The sequence below is a fragment of the Mytilus trossulus genome, chromosome 14 (genome assembly GCF_036588685.1).
Source record: "Mytilus trossulus isolate FHL-02 chromosome 14, PNRI_Mtr1.1.1.hap1, whole genome shotgun sequence".
Classification (NCBI taxonomy): Eukaryota; Metazoa; Mollusca; class Bivalvia; order Mytilida; family Mytilidae; genus Mytilus; species Mytilus trossulus.
Genome location: NC_086386.1, coordinates 67,829,047 through 67,850,805, shown reverse-complemented (window position 1 = coordinate 67,850,805; position 21,759 = coordinate 67,829,047). Strand labels below are relative to the sequence as shown.

Here is a 21,759-nt window from a genome sequence, read left to right as displayed (position 1 = left end):
TAGATTTTTGGAATTTTGATCAAAGTTTTAAAATATTAAAATTTCAAATTGTGTTAAAGTTTTGAAATTTTGAAATTTTAACCAAATTATTAAAATATCAAAATTCTAAATATCGTTTATAAATTTGATAGTTTAGAAATTTGATCAAACATTTAAAATACTAAACCTAACCCGCAATTTTGATTATTTCACTTTTTGAAAGTTTGATTTTTTAAATGTTTGCTTAAGATATCAAAATAGAAAAGGGGCAATAAGAGGGATACCTGTAAAAAGCGAAACGAAATAAAAGCGGAACGAAACGAAACAATATGAATTAAAAACATACTGATACTTAAAAGTTTATGTATGAAATAAAACGGACATTTGTAAGCGCTGGAAAATTGGATGACAAAATTAATATTTCTTAAAAGAAGATAATCTATTTAAAATCCAGACGTACGGCTCTGATATTGACCACTTTACCTGCTGGTTTATGATACTGAATGCATAGTGTCCTAATTAAGGGCTACGATACAGTTACAGGGAAGGTAATGACGTTGCTAACGTAATTTGTTATTTTCGCGACGTCAATTGCAAACTGTGACATATCGCGAAAAGATGCATTTTTCGACTGATTTTTATCATTCAAACTGATTTAATTTGAAAACGAATTCATGGACCCGTATTTTTCAAAACGGCATTTGGTTTCATTTTGCAGGAAGATTATGTGACCCAAATTTTATAAAACTGTAAATAGAGGATTTTTTTAAATTGTGATAAACATGCAGTAAAAAATTACGTTTTTTTCTCAATTCATGAACATTTGATAAATATGAGTCATTTCTGAATTAAAAAATGCATATTTTTTAAAGATATTTATAAAATATAGAAATTACCGATTATTTAACAAAAAACAATTTGTTTTTATCTTTTATAACAAAAAAGTTATGTCTTTCTTTCGAAAAAGAAATTACGGCCACAACTCATGAATTTCGAGCAAATATACAAAATTTCGACCTCATTTTACGCAAAAAGTAGCACATGAAGGTATATTTTTTATTACATATTTGATTTAATCAGGTAAAAATAGCCTATATGCAAATTTTCATGAACTTGTAAATACAGGATCACAACTGTATCGTATGCCCTTAAGGTTGTGCTAGTCCACAGTGTGGGAGGTTTTTAATATAATCTTATTTACGCTGAAATTAAGACGGTACTAAGATCCAATATTAGCAAATTGGAACCAAGATACTGTTACAAGGTATCTACAAAAACTCATCATAGATGGATACCAGAATATAAATTTTGCCGGTTTTTTGCGCCAAACGCGCGTTTCGTCTACAAAAGACTTATCATTGACACTCGAACCAAATGAAGTTAAAAAGGCAAATAAAGTCAAATAAAATTTGAAAAGGCCAAATAAAGTTAAAACTTTTAAATCCAACGTATAGCTTTGGTTTTGTAAAAGTTGAAACCTTTCATATCATATATAAACGTATACCATAAACATTATTTTGACGAGTAATCATATTTATATAATAGTTACCGCTGTACTACATTAAGCACCCAATTTGCATTCATGTTTATATATTAATAGTTGCCGCTGTACTACATTAAACACCCATCTATCCAGTTGTAGGTGCCGGCATTTTGAAAGTTGAAAATTGTGTTCAAAAATTTTTATCAGCGATAAATGGTAATCTTCTGGGGAACCAATATTTAGATAGTCCCTGTTTTTTCACTTGATACTACCACTAGGGGCTTCGATAATGGTACATTAAAATATTCTGATCCCTAATTTGATGATATAATATTCTGTGCCAGCAGAGGAGAAAAGAAAAATTTTCCATGCCTTTTTGTGTTAAATTTTGAACCAGACAAGTTGATTAATAGCGATGAAAAACTTAATAAAATTGTTAGTGCTTCGACAAAAGGACTGGTTATCATACACGTAGCTCCATTATAGGTTCTAAATCACCCACTGTTTTTTAATAGTAAACAAAAGGAATAGATTTTTTTTTGTATTAAAGGATATTATTGTCCCGTATTTGCATTTTGTTATTTGGGTATTTTTAAGTTATAGTACGACAATCGACTTTGAGCAAACTAAAAGTACACATGTACATCCAGTCAGAAGAGAAGCCACACTGTCAGCTGCATGATGGATTTTTTTTCCATTTTTGGCCGTACACCAATGTTGCTCTCGAAAAACTAGTACAATGTAAACCGCTGAATTTTAAGTAAAGAATTCATCGACGGAACGCTGAAACTGAAATTTGAAATTCAAGAAAAATAAGAACGAAACAATTAAAGAGGTGTTTGACCAATGTGAAGTTAAAACATATTTAAATCCATCTATAAGGGAAACTTTGTCCTCGGAAGTTGAATCTTACGTTTCTTCGTAATTTGTATGTTAACAACCTATTTTAAATTATCGATTTTTTTTGTTGCCAGTGAGAAATATTTCATGAATGTTCCGGAACAAATTAGCAATAAATGCAAGAGGGAGAGAGTGTGCATAATGAAGACATATAAAACCTTTCAATTAGTTTAGTTGAGTTCTGAAGCTGGCGTATGTAAGTAGCTGCTAGCCTTATATATATAGTAGTCCTTTGTTATTTTATTATCATTATCATGTTGATTAGTTTTGACATAGGACTTGTATTTCCTATTAAAGTGCGTTTTACTGTTCGTATTACTGTGTGTTTTTCATTCTTTATTGGCTAGAGGTATAGGGGAAGGGTTGTGATATCACGAAACATGTTAAACCCCGCTGCATTTGTTCGCCTGTCCCAATCCAGGAGCCTCTGTCCTTCTAAGTCTTGAATGATTTTGATTTTAGTTCATTGTTATATTTCGGAGTTTAGTATTACGTCTATATTCACTGAACCAGTACGCTTTTTTGTCTAGGGGCCAGATGAAACACGCCTAGCACAACTTTCATTGCGACGCTATATATTTTAAAAGTATTCCTTCCGTATCATTTCTTGGAACTGAAATAAAACATTATAAAAGGCAATATATTATCATCATTTATCATATACTAAAGCATTAAAATATGATAGCTTTTGCATATGTGTAACGAACGGAAGTACACGAGCCATAATTGCCCCGGCACCCAGGCTGATAACCCATATCAGCCCGGTCTGATAACCCTTATCAGGGGCGTCTCGTGAAAAAACCCATACCAGTGCTTCTCGTGCAAGTTACTTCCGGTGTTTCCGGTATCGGTTGTTTACTTTTCCATTGTGACGTCTGGTATTTTTTTAGGACGACGTCAAAATTTACGTGAACTTTTTTAGTGTGGGGATAATTTTAAAAGTACTTGCTAACAAATGCCATTGATAATTATAAATCATTTTATGGTACAACAAACCTGGAGTAATAATGATCATAAAACTCTTTCAAATTTTCAATGTTTCAAAATGCCTCTATAGGAAATGTTACCATACATATATATATGGAGGTAGTGATGCTGTCATCATGTAATGTGTTTTCGTACTAATAACAATTTTCACTGCTTACAGTTTTCACTATTGAGTTTTTATTCCGGTGTTTACTCAAATTTAAAAAGCATGTCCTGTAGATTGATTTTAGGTATCTAGATTTTTTGTCAATGCTTACTACGATTTATTACTGTTTCCGATTACTTTGCGATTTTTGTATGTCAAAAAAACGGCGTCATATGTTTTCGTATGAAATAAAAATTGGATCAGTACACGGACAGGAAATGACTACAAAATTCGGAAATTAATATTTCCAAAGTCGTGGTTCTAGTGATCGCTTGAATCATAAAAAAAAGTTATTAAATACTTTTCAGTACTAAAAATTACTAGTAAATAGTTTTAGGTTGGTGAATTGTGTGCTGAAATTTTAAGATTTTGATTAATTTCCGATTGGCACCTGGTTTGTACAAAATACATTATCTTTCTAAAATAAAATGCAGTTTTCAAAATTTAGGATTAAATATAAAAAGTCAAGACTGTTTTCATCTTCATGAATCAAGGATGTATAAAAAAAAAATTATCAATGAAATATTGAAATATTAGATTTTGAACAACCATTTTATATAAGAACCCTGCTAATTTTAACTCGCTGGTTTGTAATTAAAACGGCCTAAAAAATACATGACAGTCATATGTCTTGAAGATCCAGTATCTGACTTGCAAAAAACATATCTGGACTTTATTTTAACCCTTCAGAATTTTTTTCCACAACTATTCTAGTGATGCATATTTTTGACATTAAATAAAAATGGCTAAATAGGTCAGTTTTATTTAATTTGTTTAACGTCTTTAAAAAGCGACGTTGAATATGTTTTAAATATGTCAAGTTGTAGTGGTGTTGTTGTTCTAAATATAGAAACCGAAAAACACGCCACAATGTACGTGTATGCAGAGGAAACCGACGAAATGTGGTTGATACGAAAACATATGACATACGAAAACATATTACACGACGATATAGTATATTTGGTTCATAACTTTCTTTTTTTTAAACTTGTTTATAAAGTTTTTGACTGTTTTAGTTGTTGCATTTGATTATCTGCCTTTAATACATAAAACTATTGTCGGAAGTATATGATAAAGCGATTAATACATGCAGTGGCGGATCCAGGAATTTTCATAAGTGGGGGCCCGCTGACTGACCTAAGACAGTCACACTTTAGTGATTCCCTATGTAAGCAACCAAATTTTTTCCCAAAAAGGGGGGCCCGGGCCCCTCTAAATCCGCCTCTGACATGGTCTTTTCCATATCAGCCTGGCCGGGTATCATCCCTCGACCCATATATCAGCGCCTCGACTCCGTCTCGGGATGATACCCAGACTGATATGGAAAAGGCCATGTATTAATCTCTATGCAATCGATAAACAAGAAAGGAAAACGTTTTAACTTCGGTTGTATGCGACCGAAGCGATTTTTCTGGATCTACCTTCATCAGGAACGTCAAAAAGGCGAATAATACTATATGGTTTACTGCGAGTTTGTCATTTTTCACTGATACTTCTAAATGTTGGGCACTGGGAACACAAAGTATAGCTTTGAATTATTTATCTCAAACGCTAAACTTTATATAAGAGATTTAAATCAACGTAGTTGATTCCGGTTTAAATAGGTTTAATTATTATATTTTTTTTTTATAGATGCACAACCTTAAAATTTCAGGATACTGTTATTTTACAAACAAAAAAATCCGAGCAAAAAGGGGGAGGCGTACGCCCTTTACGCCCATCTGAATCCGCAACTGTTCAAACTTATAAAAAGTGCATGATGCCGTACCCCATCCTGACCCCCACTCCACTCACATAGAGTTATCTCCCATTAGTTCATCAAATGGCACTTTGGATATATGGCAGACAAAAACAGAGCCGACACAACACGAACAGAACTTTGGATAAACAAGGCATGAAAAGAAATGTATACAGAGAGAGCTTGCTAGTATTGGCTGATTTTAGTATTTGCAGTTGTATGTTTAATACTACTTAGTGCTATAAAGGAAAACAAAATGAATAGAAACACAATTTCTGAGTGAGCTCAATTATAACTTGCAAAGTTTATAAGCAGCTGCAGTGTTTTTAAGATAGATGTACTAAAAACCTATTCTAAAAACTATCATAATAACCTAATTAAAAGTTATCCCACAAGGATGTGGTGTGTCAGTGTAAGATCGACCCTGGCCAGAGGGTGACCTAACATTGACACACCAATTCCGAATGGGATAACTTTTTTACATGCCAGCTCATTCAGATTAGACGAAAAAAACATTTACAATTCATAAAATCTAGTTTAGAACGGCACACAACCATTAAAATATACTTTATATATTACTATATGATGTATACCCTTTATAACCCCTGAACAAGATGAGTAGCAATATCAAACAATGTCAACTTGACCCACTTGCCCATCAGCCCATACTATATCGCCACTTTACCAAAAAAAATCGCCCCATTCTTGTTTACTGACTCGCCTCACTTTTGAAAAAGTGTAAAATCAAATTGAAATCAAATCAAACCAGTCTGACAACTCACTTCCTAATGAAAAAGTTTTAAACCCCTACTAATAAAGGTCTGCCAACTCGACCCACTTTACTAAAAAAAATATTGCTTCCTTAAGTATGTTAAGGATGTCTGCTGGTCATGTTTTTGAATTCTTGTCATATTTTTCGATTTTCTCAGGTTTTATCCATCCAAATGTATTAAATTTTTTTTTACACGACACCCCACTTTTGTCTTCATAAATCTGTTCAATAGATCATTTAAGATTTAGTGATCCGGCGGCATGAAATCCTTGTTATTTTTTCTTGGTTTAAAGGGTAAAAAACAATTCCAATGTTAACAAATAGTAAAGTCTGAAGAAAACCCTTTTCCCGCCATTTTCTAAATGTCTCGTATTTTGAAAACTACACACGAGACTAATGATTTTATTACTTTATTTTGTTTAAATATCAAAGTTGTTTTCATTTTAAGCAACCACATGAAATCCTTGTTATTTTAAATTAGAGCAGCAGACATCCTTAAATAACTGTTAGTTCATATCCAGTCGTCCTGGTACCATGTAGTGGTATGTGTCGTGGCTTGATATGCCAAAGGTCTTGCATGTTACAGAACAAAGGAAAGCATGCACAATAAAGAAATTCAAACAGATCACCCCTGTTAGAACAAAGGAGCTGGGATGTAATCTTTTGGTATTACATAACACTTGTATGCAATATTTCTGCAGATACAGATAGATTTTTTTTAGAATCAGATTGCCCCATATTACATGAAACTTGCAAATTTTCCAGTGAATAAACTTATAAGTTATAGGCAGACTAGCTGAGTTAAATGATTATTAATTCTTTTAATAACAATAATATTCTATTAAAATAGTATATCTGATGAGTTAATATTTTTAATTCTAAGTTGCTTAGTGAGTAGTTTCAAGTCATGCGCTAGTGATTATCTTCATGGACCAATGCGTTAGGTTAATGTTGTAACCGTTTAGGTTTTATTATTGGTTCATTAAGTCACATGTTTTTTTTTGGAGGGAAATACTATTGTCTTGGTAAGAATTTGCTTATATCTTGAACTGAGGGGTGCTGATATAGTTTGTACTCATATTTAATGGACATCTTTGATTTTATAAAAAAAAAAAGTAAGTTTTCTATAACATGTTAAACATTTGTAATATATATCTCTTATTTCAACATATAACTGATATGATTTTATTGCATAAATGGTCAAAATGAAAGATTCTAGATATTTTATTAAGGTTCAACATGTCAGGAATAACTATCAATATGCCAAGTTTTGTGAATCAATTACATCAATTGTGTAGAAATGTGTGAAGGTATGTTCCAATATTTCTGGTATCCTGAGGTCCATTCACCCTGAGTTCGTTTGCCCATATGTAACAGGAGACGGTTTGACCTTAGTATTTTTCTATGTATAAAATATCTTTCTTTTATTATCTGTGTGTTTTATTTGTTAAAGTCAGCTATAATGTTAACTCAGCCTCTAAAACTATCTAGGTATTTCTACATTGTAATGACGAGTTCCTTTTTATCGTGTGTCTAAATCAACAATACCGTAAATACGTGTGTCTACTCTTCGAACACACCTTTACCTATAAGTACACCGATAAATCAATACTTGACATTGACCTCAATATCCCTAAGTTAACTACAAATTGAAACACCTGTAATCGGACAATTATATTAAATCAAGCGTAATTGATCTTATGGCTCGGAAATGATTAATTCCCGAAACACAAGTCTACTTGATATTTCCGACTATAAATTGTATAAAACCGTCTGTTAACCTTATGTAAAGGTTCGAACCACTGGGCCCTGAGTCTCCTTGGCTGAAGAGATCGAGATAAGTAAGTTTATATAATTTAATAAGGTCTCTCAAAATATCAACAGATGTAAATAATATTGCAATAACAATACAAAGTATCAAAGTCACATAAAATATTACATTGTAAAATAATGTAAAAGCTTCTATCAAAAATGTAAAATGAATATTAAGTTTCGGCTTCTAAACAAATGGCATTTTACCGTAAATATCCTAAACTGTTAAACTCTATCGTAATCTCATTAAATCTTAAATTCAAACCCCCAAAATATAAAAGCTTCTTTACTCAATTCTTACTAGAACACGCTATGGACTAAAAGCGGACCAAATAAAGCAACGAACAATCACCCTAAGAAATAAAGCATATCGGTTTTATTCAAACCAAGTTGCAGTTTCTTATTCAGACATCGGGGTATAATACACCCGTAAGCCCTTAATAATAAAGATAAACAACGGCGGTTTTATTCAAACCAAATGTCGATTATGTCTTATACAGACCTTGGCTTTATACGATCAAGCGGCCGAATTAATAAAATATCTACTTTATATACTAATTACAGGTGAAGAAATAACAACTTTAACCAACCGCGTACTTCGATACAAACTTGTATATAAAGGTGCACTCGAATATATTTTAATCCAAACAACTATTGATTACTACCGAGAAGGAAAGAAAAGCTTTTTATCATTTATCTTATGTAAAACACCGAGAACCCTTAGTGATTAACCAATGGAAATCAACTACACTTTTTAGTTTACCCTAGATACGAACCTGTAAGCAAAATAATAACAATGAAAATGAATTGTAAATTGAAATAAGCAATCTCACATATAATTTTAGATATATAAAAACCGATTCCGCTACACATAGAGTCCATTCGCCCTGGTTTTGTTCAACATTTCTTTTCTTTTTTTTTTTGGTGGGGGGGGGGGGGAATAAAACTGTATATATCATAAAAAATATTAGCACAATAAAAACAATCATTCTGTTAGACAAATTACATAATTTATCTCAGTTAAGTGTATAAACAAATTTAACTTTTAGCAGCAACAGTTATTATGTTTTTATTGCAGATATTGAACCAGACTAAGATTGTACATGATGTAGTACCACAAGGGTTCCAGAGTTTTATTTATACAGGACATTTGTACCTTATACAAGGTAGGTTTTGCATTCTGTTTATTGTCTCGACTTAAAAATCATATAAATCAATAGTACTGACGCTATGTTTCTTTTAATTCATATATTGATGGTCAATATGAAAATGTTATGACGCCACACATAACAACTACAATGCTTCAGTGGTTACCTATATAATCAACTAGATATTTCCCACAACACGGGGATTTTCAAATTAAATAAGATATCGCATTAATATACAACATATATTTTGAATTGATAGGATATCTTAAAAATTGAACGATATGAAAATGACTTCCAATGCACAGGACAGGGATTTAACCTGTCTTCATTTATCTACTATTCTGAATGCAATGTAATAAACTTTTGTCCAGGCCTTTGACTTTTTACGCAAAAGGTAGACATAGTGTTCCTACATTGTGTCATCAGCCTTGTCCACAAATATTCACTCTGTGGTCAAAGCTAATGAAATTTTGACAACTTAAATGTAAAAAAAAAAGTAATTTACTTATAACTTTTCTGCCAGTTAACATTATGGACACTAATAACTCTGTGGTTAAAGTTTTTTAAATTTAAATAACTTTCTTAAAATATCCTGGATGTCTTCCAAACTTGGACAGAAGCTTGTTTATACTAGTAATCAAATACTAGCATCTAGAAGGAAATTTTTCGTTTTTCCAAACATTATTTATAAATGGACTTAGTTTTTGTTGAGCCTGGAACCTTTGTTGCAGAAAGCTCGACATAGGGATAGTGATCTGGTGGTGGCGGCATTAGCTAACTTTTTTTAAAGCTTTATAGTTTAGAAGGTGGAAGTCCTGGATGTTTCATACTTTGTACATGTATATAGATGCCTCATGTTACAGAGTTTCCGTCAGTCACATGTCCAATGTCCTTGACCTCATTTTCATGGTTCAGTGACCACTTGAAAAAAAGTTAAGATTTTTTGTAATGTTGAATTCTCTCTTATAATAAAATTGAGAATGGAAATGGGGAATGTGTCAAAGAGACAACAACCTGACCAAATAAAAAACAACAGCAGAAGGTCACCAACAGGTCTTCAATGTAGCGAGAAATTCCCGCACCCGGAGGCGTCCTTCAGCTGGCCCCTAAACAAATATATACTAGTTCAGTGATAATGAACGCCATACTTATTTCCAAATTGTACACAAGAAACTAATATAAAAATAATACAAGACTAACAAAGTAGTATTAGGATAATTATATTTGGTATGTGCGTACCTTGCAAGGTCCTCATGCATGTTAGTCGGACAGTTTTCACTTGACCTCGACCTCATTTGATGGATCAGTGAACAAGGTTAAATTTTGGTGGTCATGTCCATACCTTAGATACTATAAGCAACAGGGCTAGTATATTCTGTGTATGGAAGGACTGTCAGGTGTACATTTCAAACTGGCAGGTGTCATCTGACCTTGACCTCATTTTCATGGTTCAGTGGTTATAGTTAAGTTTTTGTGTTTTGGTCTGTTTTTCTCATACTTTATGCAATAGATCTACTATGTTTGTTGTATGGAATGATTGAAAGGTGTACTTTCAACATAATATCAATGATAAATAAAGAAGGCGAGACATTTCAGCGTGTGCACTCTTGTGAAACTTTTACATAGTTTACAAGTTAATGTTTGTGTTTAGGTTTGTTTAAAGGGAATGACTTATAATGTCAGAGACAATGGTAATTGGTATGCAGTTGTATTAGCAGTGGCACATCTCTTTCCATTGAGATTGTTTAGCCATGTACCTTCAGTCATTGTTCATCGACTTTCAATATTTGCATAACTTACATGTTTAAGTATTGCTATTTTAATTTCAACATTTGCATTATCAAAATTACAAAAGGCGAGACATATCTCTGTGATAACAGTTTATGTTCCTTATTATACCCCACGCAACGAGTTGCGGAGGGTATAATGTTTTTGACCCGTCCATCTGTCAGTCCTGTTTCTTGTCATCGCAACTTCTCTCAAACCACACAACAGAATTTCACGAAACCTTTTCAGATAATAAGGACATACCATGTAGTTGTGCATATCGACGGGAAATTGTGTTTCAATTTTTTTCTAGGAGTTACGCCCCTTTGAACTTGTTTACTTTAATGTACTACTGCAACAGTTTGTCATCGCAACTCCTCTCAAACTGCTCAACAGAATTTCACGAAACCTTTTCAGATAATAAGGACATACTATTTAGTTGTGCATATCGACGGGAAATTGCGTTTCAATTTTTTTTCTAGGAGTTATGCCCCTTTGAACTTGTTTACTTTAATGTACTACTGCAACAGTTTGTCATTGCAACTCCTCTCCAACCGCTCAACAGAATTTTACAAAACCTTTTCAGATAATAAGGACATACGCATATTGACGGGAAATTGCGATTCAATTTTTTTCTAGGAGTTGCGCCCCTTTGAACTTATTTACTTTAATGTACTACTGCAACAGTTTGTCATCGCAACTCCTCTCAAACCGCTCAACAGAATTTCACGAAACCCTTTCAGATAATAAGGACATACTATTTAATTGTGCATATCGACGGGAAATTGCGATTCAATTTTTTTTTCTAGGGGTTACGCCCCTTTGAAATTAATTACTTTAATGTACTACTGCAACAGTTTGTCATCGCAACTCCTCTCAAACCACACAACAGAATTTCACGAAACCTTTTCAGATAATAAGGACATACTATGTAGTTGTGCATATCGACGGGAAACTGCGATTCAATTTTTTTTCTAGGAGTTACACCCCTTTGAACTTATTTGCTTTAAGGTACTTCTGCAACAGTTTGTCATCTCAACTCCTCTGAAACCACACAACAGAATTTCATGAAATTTTGTAGATAATAAGGACATACTACGTAGATGTGCATATTGACAGGAAATTATTATTCAATATTTTTCTTATACAATTTTTTTTCCTTACACTTATTTAATTTCTCCAATGACAATGTGGGGTATGTGAGGGTGCTCACTAAGGTTCTTTAATTTTGTACTTTTATTAGGGCATTAGTTTTCCTCGTTTGAATTATTTTACAATGGACATTTTGGAGCTTTTTATAGCTGACCATGTGGTATGAGCTTTGCTTATTGTTGAAGGCCATACTGTGACTTATACTACAGTTGTTAATTTCTGGTCAGTTGGTCTATTGTTGAGAGTTTTCTCATTGGCAATCATAACCACATCTTTTTATAAAAATTTAACAATTCAAAATTAATCAAACTAAATTTGTCATATGAATGGCTGATTAAACCATCCAAATAATGTTGGGTCAAATTGTGCTTTGTTGACTCTCACTGCATAAAATTTTTATTGACACAATGTTGCAGATGAAATCACTATCAATCCAAATCACAATTTATTAATGTAAACCATTATAGGTCAAGAATACTTTAGGAATAATAAATGTTATTTTTACTTTTCAGTATGGTGAGAGAAGTTCAGAACAAGCTATTATGTTTGAAGAGGAGTTGTCAGCACCTCATCATTGAATAAAGTCAGTTGTATTAGAAGTGAAGCCTAAACAGAAATGAGACAATTATTAAATAATTCAAAGACTACATGGATGTTATCTGGACTAACATTTGTATGACCCAAATGTGGTATTTTTCATATGAAGACTTACAAGGCAGGCTGTGGCAACATGTGTATGCATTTAACATGTTTAAAGACTTGAAGAACTTGTACTGCCTTCTTCAGATTTCAGTAGAATTTGTTTAAGACAGTAAATTCTGAGTATGAATTGAAGAATTTTTGCTCATTTAAATGAATTATGAAAATGTTTTGCATCTTAAATATACAAAAACAACATACCGGTAAATTATTTTTTCTTTCTTGAAACTTATTACGAAATAAATTCTTATATACTAATTCTTGAAATTAACAAGTTTATTTTTAGTCTGAACGTACAACTCAATGCACTGGTTATTCACACAGAAAACTACATTTATCTCTCAGTCATATTAAAAAAAATGATATATGGTAAAATTGCCAATGAGCCAACTATCCTTAAAATAAATGCCAATGATCAAAGATAATGTATACATATATAGTGTATCATGGATTCAAAGCGAAAGAGAGATTACTATATAAACATATTTTATATAAGATATCTTATATACTTTATAAGATATCTTATAAATTACATAAGATATCTCAAAATATATATATATAGATATCTTATACAATTTATAAGATATCTATGATATCTTCTATATTATAAAAGATATCTTCTATAATTTATAAGATATCTTATAAAGAAAAGCATTTGAGATATTATAGATATCTCGTTAACTTTATTAGATATCTCTTTAACTTCATAAGATATCTCATTAACTTTATAAGATATTTTATATAGTTATAAGTTATCTCAAATAGTTAAAAAGATATCTTATATAGTTCATTAGATATCTTACATAATTCATTAGATATCTTATATAGTTCATGTGATATCATATATAGTTTATGAGATACCTCATATAGATAATGAGATATCATATTTAATTTATAAGATATCTTATATAAAATATATTTATAAGATATCTAATAAACTAGGAGATAAAGTACATACTATATCTTATATACTATAAAGGATATCTTATAAACTGTATAAGATATCTAATATCTTCTATATCATATAAGATATCTTAGAAAAACATATTATATAAGATATCATATTTGCTATATGAGATATCTTATTTATTATATGAGATATCGTATATAATATATAAGATATCTTATTTGTTATATGCGATATCGTATATAATAGATAAGATATCTTATTAATTATATGAGATATCTTGAAATTTGAATAAAAAGTAAAACAGCTTACCATATAAAAAACTTCATTATTAAATAGATATAAGAATATGTGTCCGTTATGAGTGATAATGAGGCAATTCACCATCTAAGTCATATCTTTCTGGTTTTACTCTTTAGTTGAGTTGCTGTCACACTGTACTGTGTTTACTGGAATGCAACATCTTATTCAATCCTTACAAAAACCATCAAGGATATCAAAACTAGATATCTTGTATAGAAAAGTTATTTCACTTCTTAACACAGGCAACTTGGATTCAAGGATTTTGTTATTCTTTTAGTTGTTACATTTAAAAATCATTTTCAGTGACTGAAAATGAAAAACATGACAACATTATGTATCAGTTAGCATTAGATACTTGTGTACACGTATGGGAAGTTAAGTCGCCATCTGTGTTTAGGGTTCACAGATACTATACCTCTGCTCTGGGTATAGTAACGTCCCCTACCATACGTATCAAGTATCCATTCTTACTGATACAAACTGAGAGTGAGGAGGCTCAGTCAAAACATATTTGCTTTTACGGTACAAACTGAGAGTGAGGGGGCTCAGTCTGCATGTGAAGCTCTGTAACATGTTTTTATGATACAAACTGAGAGTGAGGGGGCTCAGTCTGCATGTGAAGCTCTGTAACATGCTTTTAAGGGGAAGTGGGTATTTTAATTGTTTTTATCAAATTTTATTGGGGACATTTTACTGTTTTTATCAAATTTTAATTGGGGGTATTTTACTGTTTTTACTAGAACAAACTGAGAGTGAGGGGACTCAGTCTGCATGTGAAGCTCTGTAACATGCTTTTATGGGAAAAAAGGGTATTTTATTTGTTTTTATCAAATTTTAATAGGGGATATTTTACTGTTTTTATCCAAATTTTAATTGGGGGTATTTTACTGATTTTACTGGTACAAACTGAGAGAGAGGGGGCTCAGTCTGCATGTGAAGCTCTGTAACATGCTTTTAAGGGGAAGTGGGTATTTTAATTGTTTTTATCAAATTTTATTGGGGACATTTTACTGTTTTTATCCAAATTTTAATTGGGGGTATTTTACTGTTTTTACTGGTACAAACTGAGAGTGAGAGGGCTCAGTCTGCATGTGAAGCTCTGTAACATGCTTTTATGGGAAAAAAAGGGGCATTTTATTTGTTTTTATCAAATTTTAATTGGGGGTATTTTACTGTTTTTACTAGAACAAACTGAGAGTGAGGGGACTCAGTCTGCATGTGAAGCTCTGTAACATGCTTTTATGGGAAAAAAGGATATTTTATTTGTTTTTATCAAATTTTAATAGGGGATATTTTACTGTTTTTATCCAAATTTTAATTGGGGGTATTTTACTGTTTTTACTGGTACAAACTGAGAGAGAGGGTGCTCAGTCTGCATGTGAAGCTCTGTAACATGCTTTTATTGGGAGTGGGTATTTTATTTGTTTTTATCAAATTTTATTAGGGACATTTTACTGTTTTTATCCGAATTTTAATTGGGGGTATTTTACTGTTTTTACTGGTACAAACTGAGAGTGAGGGGGCTCAGTCTGCATGTGAAGCTCTGTAACATGCTTTTATGGGAAAAAACGGGTATTTTATTTGTTTTTATCAAATTTTGATTGGGGGTATTTTACTGTTTTTACTGGTACAAACTGAGAGAGAGGGGGCTCAGCCTGCATGTGAAGCTCTGTAACATGCTTTTATTGGGAGTGGGTATTTTATTTGTTTTTATCAAATTTTATTAGGGACATTTTACTGTTTTTATCCGAATTTTAATTGGGGGTATTTTACTGTTTTTACTGGTACAAACTGAGAGTGAGGGGGCTCAGTCTGCATGTGAAGCTCTGTAACATGCTTTTATGGGAAAAAACAGGTATTTTATTTGTTTTTATCAAATTTTAATTGGGGGTATTTTACTGTTTTTACTGGTACAAACTGAGAGTGAGGGGGCTCAGTCTGCATGTGAAGCTCTGTAACATGCTTTTATGGGAAAAAACAGGTATTTTATTTGTTTTTATCAAATTTTAATTGGGGGTATTTTACTGTCTTTTCTAGAACAAACTGAGAGTGAGGGGGCTCAGTCTGCATGTGAAGCTCTGTAACATGCTTTTATGAGAAATGGGTATTTTATTTGTTTTTATCAAATTTTATTGGGGACATTTTACTGTTTTTATCTTAATTTTAATTGGGGGTATTTTACTGTTTTTACTGGTACAAACTGAGAGTGAGGGGGCTCAGTCTACATGTGAATCTCTGTAACATGCTTTTATGGGAAAAAAGGGTATTTTATTTGTTTTTATCAAATTTTAATTGTGGGTATTTTACTGTTTTTACTAGAACAATCTGAGAGTGAGGGGGCTCAGTCTGCATGTGAAGCTCTGTAACATGCTTTTATGGGAAATGGGTATTTTATTTGTTTTTATCAAATTTTATTGGGTACATTTTACTGTTTTTATCCAAATTTAATTGGGGTATTTTACTGTTTTTACTGGTACAAACTGAGAGTGAGGGGGCTCAGTCTGCATGTGAAGCTCTGTAACATGCTTTTATGGGAAAAAACAGGTATTTTATTTGTTTTTATCAAATTTTAATTGGGGGTATTTTACTGTTTTTACTGGTACAAACTGAGAGTGAGGGGGCTCAGTCTGCATGTGAAGCTCTGTAACATGCTTTTATGGGAAAAAACAGGTATTTTATTTGTTTTTATCAAATTTTAATTGGGGGTATTTTACTGTCTTTTCTAGAACAAACTGAGAGTGAGGGGGCTCAGTCTGCATGTGAAGCTCTGTAACATGCTTTTATGAGAAATGGGTATTTTATATGTTTTTATCAAATTTTATTGGGGACATTTTACTGTTTTTATCTTAATTTTAATTGGGGGTATTTTACTGTTTTTACTGGTACAAACTGAGAGTGAGGGGGCTCAGTCTACATGTGAATCTCTGTAACATGCTTTTATGGGAAAAAAGGGTATTTTATTTGTTTTTATCAAATTTTAATTGTGGGTATTTTACTGTTTTTACTAGAACAATCTGAGAGTGAGGGGGCTCAGTCTGCATGTGAAGCTCTGTAACATGCTTTTATGGGAAATGGGTATTTTATTTGTTTTTATCAAATTTTATTGGGTACATTTTACTGTTTTTATCCAAATTTAATTGGGGTATTTTACTGTTTTTACTGGTACAAACTGAGAGTGAGGGGGCTCAATCTGCATGTGAAGCTCTGTAACAAGCTTTTATGGGAAAAAAAGGGTATTTTATTTGTTTTTATCAAATTTTAATTGGGGGTATTTTACTGTTTTTACTAGAACAAACTGAGAGTGAGGGGGCTCAGTCTGCATGTGAAGCTCTGTAACATGCTTTTATGGGAAATGGGTATTTTATTTGTTTTTATCAAATTTTATTTGGGACATTTTACTGTTTTTATCCAAATTTAAATTGGAGATATTTTACTGTTTTTATCTAAATTTTAATTGGAAATATCTTATTGTTTGAAAAGGGACTGGGTATTTTATTTGATTTTATCAAATTCTAATTGGGAATGTATTTTCCAAATAGGGGATGTTTTACTTTTCAGCATGTGAAAGCTCTGTAACATGCTTTTAAGGGGAAAAGGGAATTTTATTTTATTTTATCAATCCATTTTGGGAATGGGGGACAAAGTGAATATTTTACTTGTACAAGAGACTTGTTTGGTTTTTGTTGTTGTTTTTTTATTTAGTAAAAATGTTAAGCCCCCAAGTCAAATCAAAGACTTAAAAACTGGTACTCCAAAAGGAAAAGATAAGTGAACTAACTGGGCATTTGTCTTGGTGAACTAGCACCTTAAAGTCCAGCTAACCCACAGGCCAGCTGGCTAGTACAAGCAGACAGGTTTTTTTAATACCATTTGGCATTTTTAAACTTTGGCATTTTTCATTTGGCTTTTTGCTTTGTGTGTTTTGAACTATTTGGATTTTTATAACATTTGGCATTTTTCATGTACTTTTTTTTCAACACACCCAAAACACTTAAATTGAGAGTTAAATATACACTTTTGGCATTCATAATGTTTATCAATCAAGGTAGCATTCTATTTTTAAAATTTACATTACACAATTTGGCTTTCTGTAACTTTGGCTGTTAATCTTTTGTACGAATGCTATGATAACCATTATGTGTAGAAAATAAGACTACATTTCTAAAAGTGGCTCAGGATCATATTTTTATGTTTGATATCAAGTTCTAAGTTTCCATCTTATTTCTAAAATTTAAGTTCTTCCATATCTGATACATCATATAATATTGTATTCATCTACTAACCCAATTTTCTCATAGGGACTTAACACGAAGCAGAACAGAGGGGTATAGGTGGTAGGTGGTTAAGGGTGTTACGAATAGATGAAAAGGCGAGGAAGGGAGGGAGAAAAATAAAATGATTGAGAGGGTGAGATTATATGATTGTGAGTGGAATTTGGAGAGGGAGGACATCTGTGAGAGAATGGAATTTCATGGTAAGGGCAGGATGTACTGGTCTGGAAGTTCAGTTTTCTGTTTTGTCTCGTGTAGTTTCTATTTTCTTCATCAATTCTATAAGTTTAAATATTGAAATTGCTGCCGTCTAAAATTTAACAGGGTTAACAGCCTTTCTTGTTACTGTTTATGTGCTGCTTATTTATAACTATTGTAGCACTTCTCAGTTACTAGATAGAGTTGTAGCTTTTCATCAGTTTTAGAAGCAGCTAAGTGTATCCTGTCTATTTCGGATTGACACAAGAATGACCAGGTTGTGAGACTCCAAAGTTTTTTTTGATGAGTGTTTTCTCTTGTGATGGCAGGTGTCATCTGACCTTGACCTCATTTTTATGGTTCATTGGTCAATGTTTAGTTTTCTTGGTTACTGTTAACTTTATGTGACAGTTGTAATAAAGCTTTGTATCAAAACTAGTATATTTTTGTTCAGGGACCAGCTGTAAAAAGGACGCCTTCGGATGCAGAAATGTCTTGCTACATTGAAGACCTGTTGGTGACCTTCTGCTGTTGTTTTTTCTATGGTTGGGTTGTTATCTCTTTGACACATTCCCCATTTCCATACTCAATTTTATTATATTTAGGACTATCAAAATAAAATCAATGATAAGGAAAGAAGGCAGGACATTTCAGTGTGTGCACTCTTGTTAAGTTATTTTAGTTGCTTGAAGTTGAAATTTAGGTATACCAGAAAATGTTTTTAAACAGATGTTGGGTAAAGTGCCATTTTCAGTTTTAGGCATACAGTTGTTTTTGATCGGGTATTTATTTTTGTAAACTAAGAGGACAGATTATTCATTTTCACAACTATATTTATGATATTCGAAAAAAACATACAATTTTGAAATGATTTGTTTATTATAAATGTTACATCCCCTAGTTTTTGGTGGGATTTGTGTTGTTTATTCTTTAGTTTTCTATGTTGTGTCATGTGTACTATTGTTTTTCTGTTTGTCTTTTTAATTTTTAGCCATGGCGTTGTCAGTTTGTTTTAGATTTACGAGTTTTACTGTACCTTTGGTATCTTTCGTCCCTCTTTTCTTTTACATGTATAGTCAAGTGATTATATACCATTTAACTAGAATTAATCATCATCCTCTGCAGAAATGAATCTTTGTTTTAAGGGTTTTGGAGCCACTGAAGGTCGAAAAAGCTATAGAACAAAGGATGCAATTCATGCTTTCTTGGTGTTCAAAAGACCCTTTCATAATCTGAAAATGCAATTTTAATAATTTTTTGACAATATTTTGGTATTCTATATAAATGTATAAATTCAGTGAAAGCTGACTTAATTTTCTAGGGACAACATCAAAAGACCAATATGCATGATAAAGCAAAAATGGAATTCATATAGTTAAGTCTGTGGCTGTTGTTTTATTTTCTCTCTAAACTCATGATCAAAGACAAATAAATAAGAAACATGATTTGATATATGTCATGATATTCATTTATAACTAACTAATAGTTCTTATCAGAGCCGTGTTTACATCAGTGATTACAGGTACCCCTCTTGTCGCCCCTTTATATTTTTGATATTTTAAGCAAACATTTAAAAAATTAAACTTTCAAAAAGTGAAATGATCAAAATTGCACGTTAGGTTTAGTATTTTAAAAGTTTGATCAAGTTTCTTAAATATCAAATTTATAAACGATATTTAGAATTTTGATATTTTGATAATTTGGTTAAAATTTCAAAATTTCAAAACTTTAACACAATTTGAAATTTTGATATTTTAAAACTTTGATCAAAATTCCAAAAATCTAAAATTTCAAAACTTTTTAAAACTATGAATTGATAAGTGTTACACAGACCGTTATAGTATGGATGTTAAATTTTTCTGAACGAAATTACGGGTTTCTGTTTTTGATATAGGGATATTTTTAATCTAGGGCGTTTATATTGAGGGATCAATTTTTAATGATTTAGTTTTTTTTAATTTATTTTTTAAAGTAGTGCAGCCAGTGACACTTTATTATTAATTTGGTTTTTAGATTTTTTTTCTTCTGAAAAGCAATATATATACTTTACAAGTTATAAAAAAACCCCAGTGATGCACAATATATTTATTTCTTTAATGACCTCATGATAAAACTTACTTATAAAATACAAAAATACCCAGATCAGTGGAGACAGGACATGTAACTGAAACATGCATGCCAGTTATGGTCATTCAGATAATAGAAATTGACTCAAGTGACAATTCTGATAGTATAATAGAAATTAGACCTAGTGAAAATTTGGATGACACCAGGTGAAACACCAATCATGTATCTTATGTGAAATTATAGAATATGGAAAATTTGGGTACAGCATTGGAGAAGCTGTAGGATTTTAAAAAGGATATTTGTCGAAAAATTAAACTGAAGACACATCTGTATTTTATTTGCATCAATGTTTTCTGAGCTTTAATTTTCGCCATGTGTGAAGTAGTTAAAAAGCTTTTAAAAATGTGGTGGTCAGGGTTCTCTTTCATATACATTTGTAAATGCCAAAATAAAAAGATGTTGTCACGATAATTCTCAAAGTCATTATTCAAACCCACACCACAAAATAGTTAGAAACAAAGTAACAAATTTAAACCACTGAATCCATGCTCCTGACTTGTGTCACACATGTAGGCACATACAGAATGTGACTGCGTCAACTTTAGCATGCTGAGTTGGTGTCCAATCCTCCTCGAATCAGGAACAGTGGTGTAATAGTACAACATAAAGATTATTATGTGGTAATTGAATAAAATAAATCTAAAGGGTGTACCAATGCTTTTTTTTATAACAAAATGCATACTATAAGTTATTGTACAAGTAATAAGTGTATTATAATTTGTACAAAATACTACATGTTCACAGACAGTGGAATTTATCACAAAGGATAATAATAATATATACTGGAATGGTCATGGGTCCAATTGATTATATTTGTTTATGTGATGTATGCATGTTACTGAAATTCTTCTGCAAAAACAGAGCCACCCGATATCACCAGTAGAAAGAACCCAATAGATATACATTGTAAGAAGATGTGATAAGCGTGCCAATGAGACTATTATCCATTCACATCACAATTTTCAATTATCTGTCAAAATGTTAACATTCAAATTTTCAATAACAGTTAACAGCAAATAGATTCTCACAATAACAGGTAACAAAATAGAAAATAGTCCTATAACAGCTAACAAAGAATTAGACAATAACAGCTAACAGTAAATATATTTTCAGAATAACAGATAACAAAGAATTAAAATGCCCCATAACAGCATAACAGTTAAACCCCTTGCCCCCCTCTACAAACATCGTAATTTTAAAATAGGAAAAAGAAAGGTTTCTCCTTCCTTTATTTGTCTATCTAAGCTGGGACATCAACTGTTTTATTATATTTTGTGTACAACGTAAATCTAAATCAGTGTTTTACAGTTAAAAAGATAGTTAAAACAAGTTTTGTTAATTTCTGCCAAAAAAGAATTGTATATATAAAGA

The 21,759-nt window shown here is 31.8% G+C and overlaps 1 long non-coding RNA gene across 1 annotated transcript; it reads left to right on the top strand.

The window, feature by feature from the left end:
- The first annotated feature begins 5,271 nt into the window (after positions 1-5,271).
- Positions 5,272-12,838, top strand: LOC134696573 (uncharacterized). The gene is made up of 3 exons (XR_010102973.1): positions 5,272-5,449; positions 8,895-8,982; positions 12,396-12,838. It is a non-coding gene; the product is annotated as an uncharacterized LOC134696573 (long non-coding RNA).
- The last annotated feature ends 8,921 nt before the right edge of the window (positions 12,839-21,759 follow it).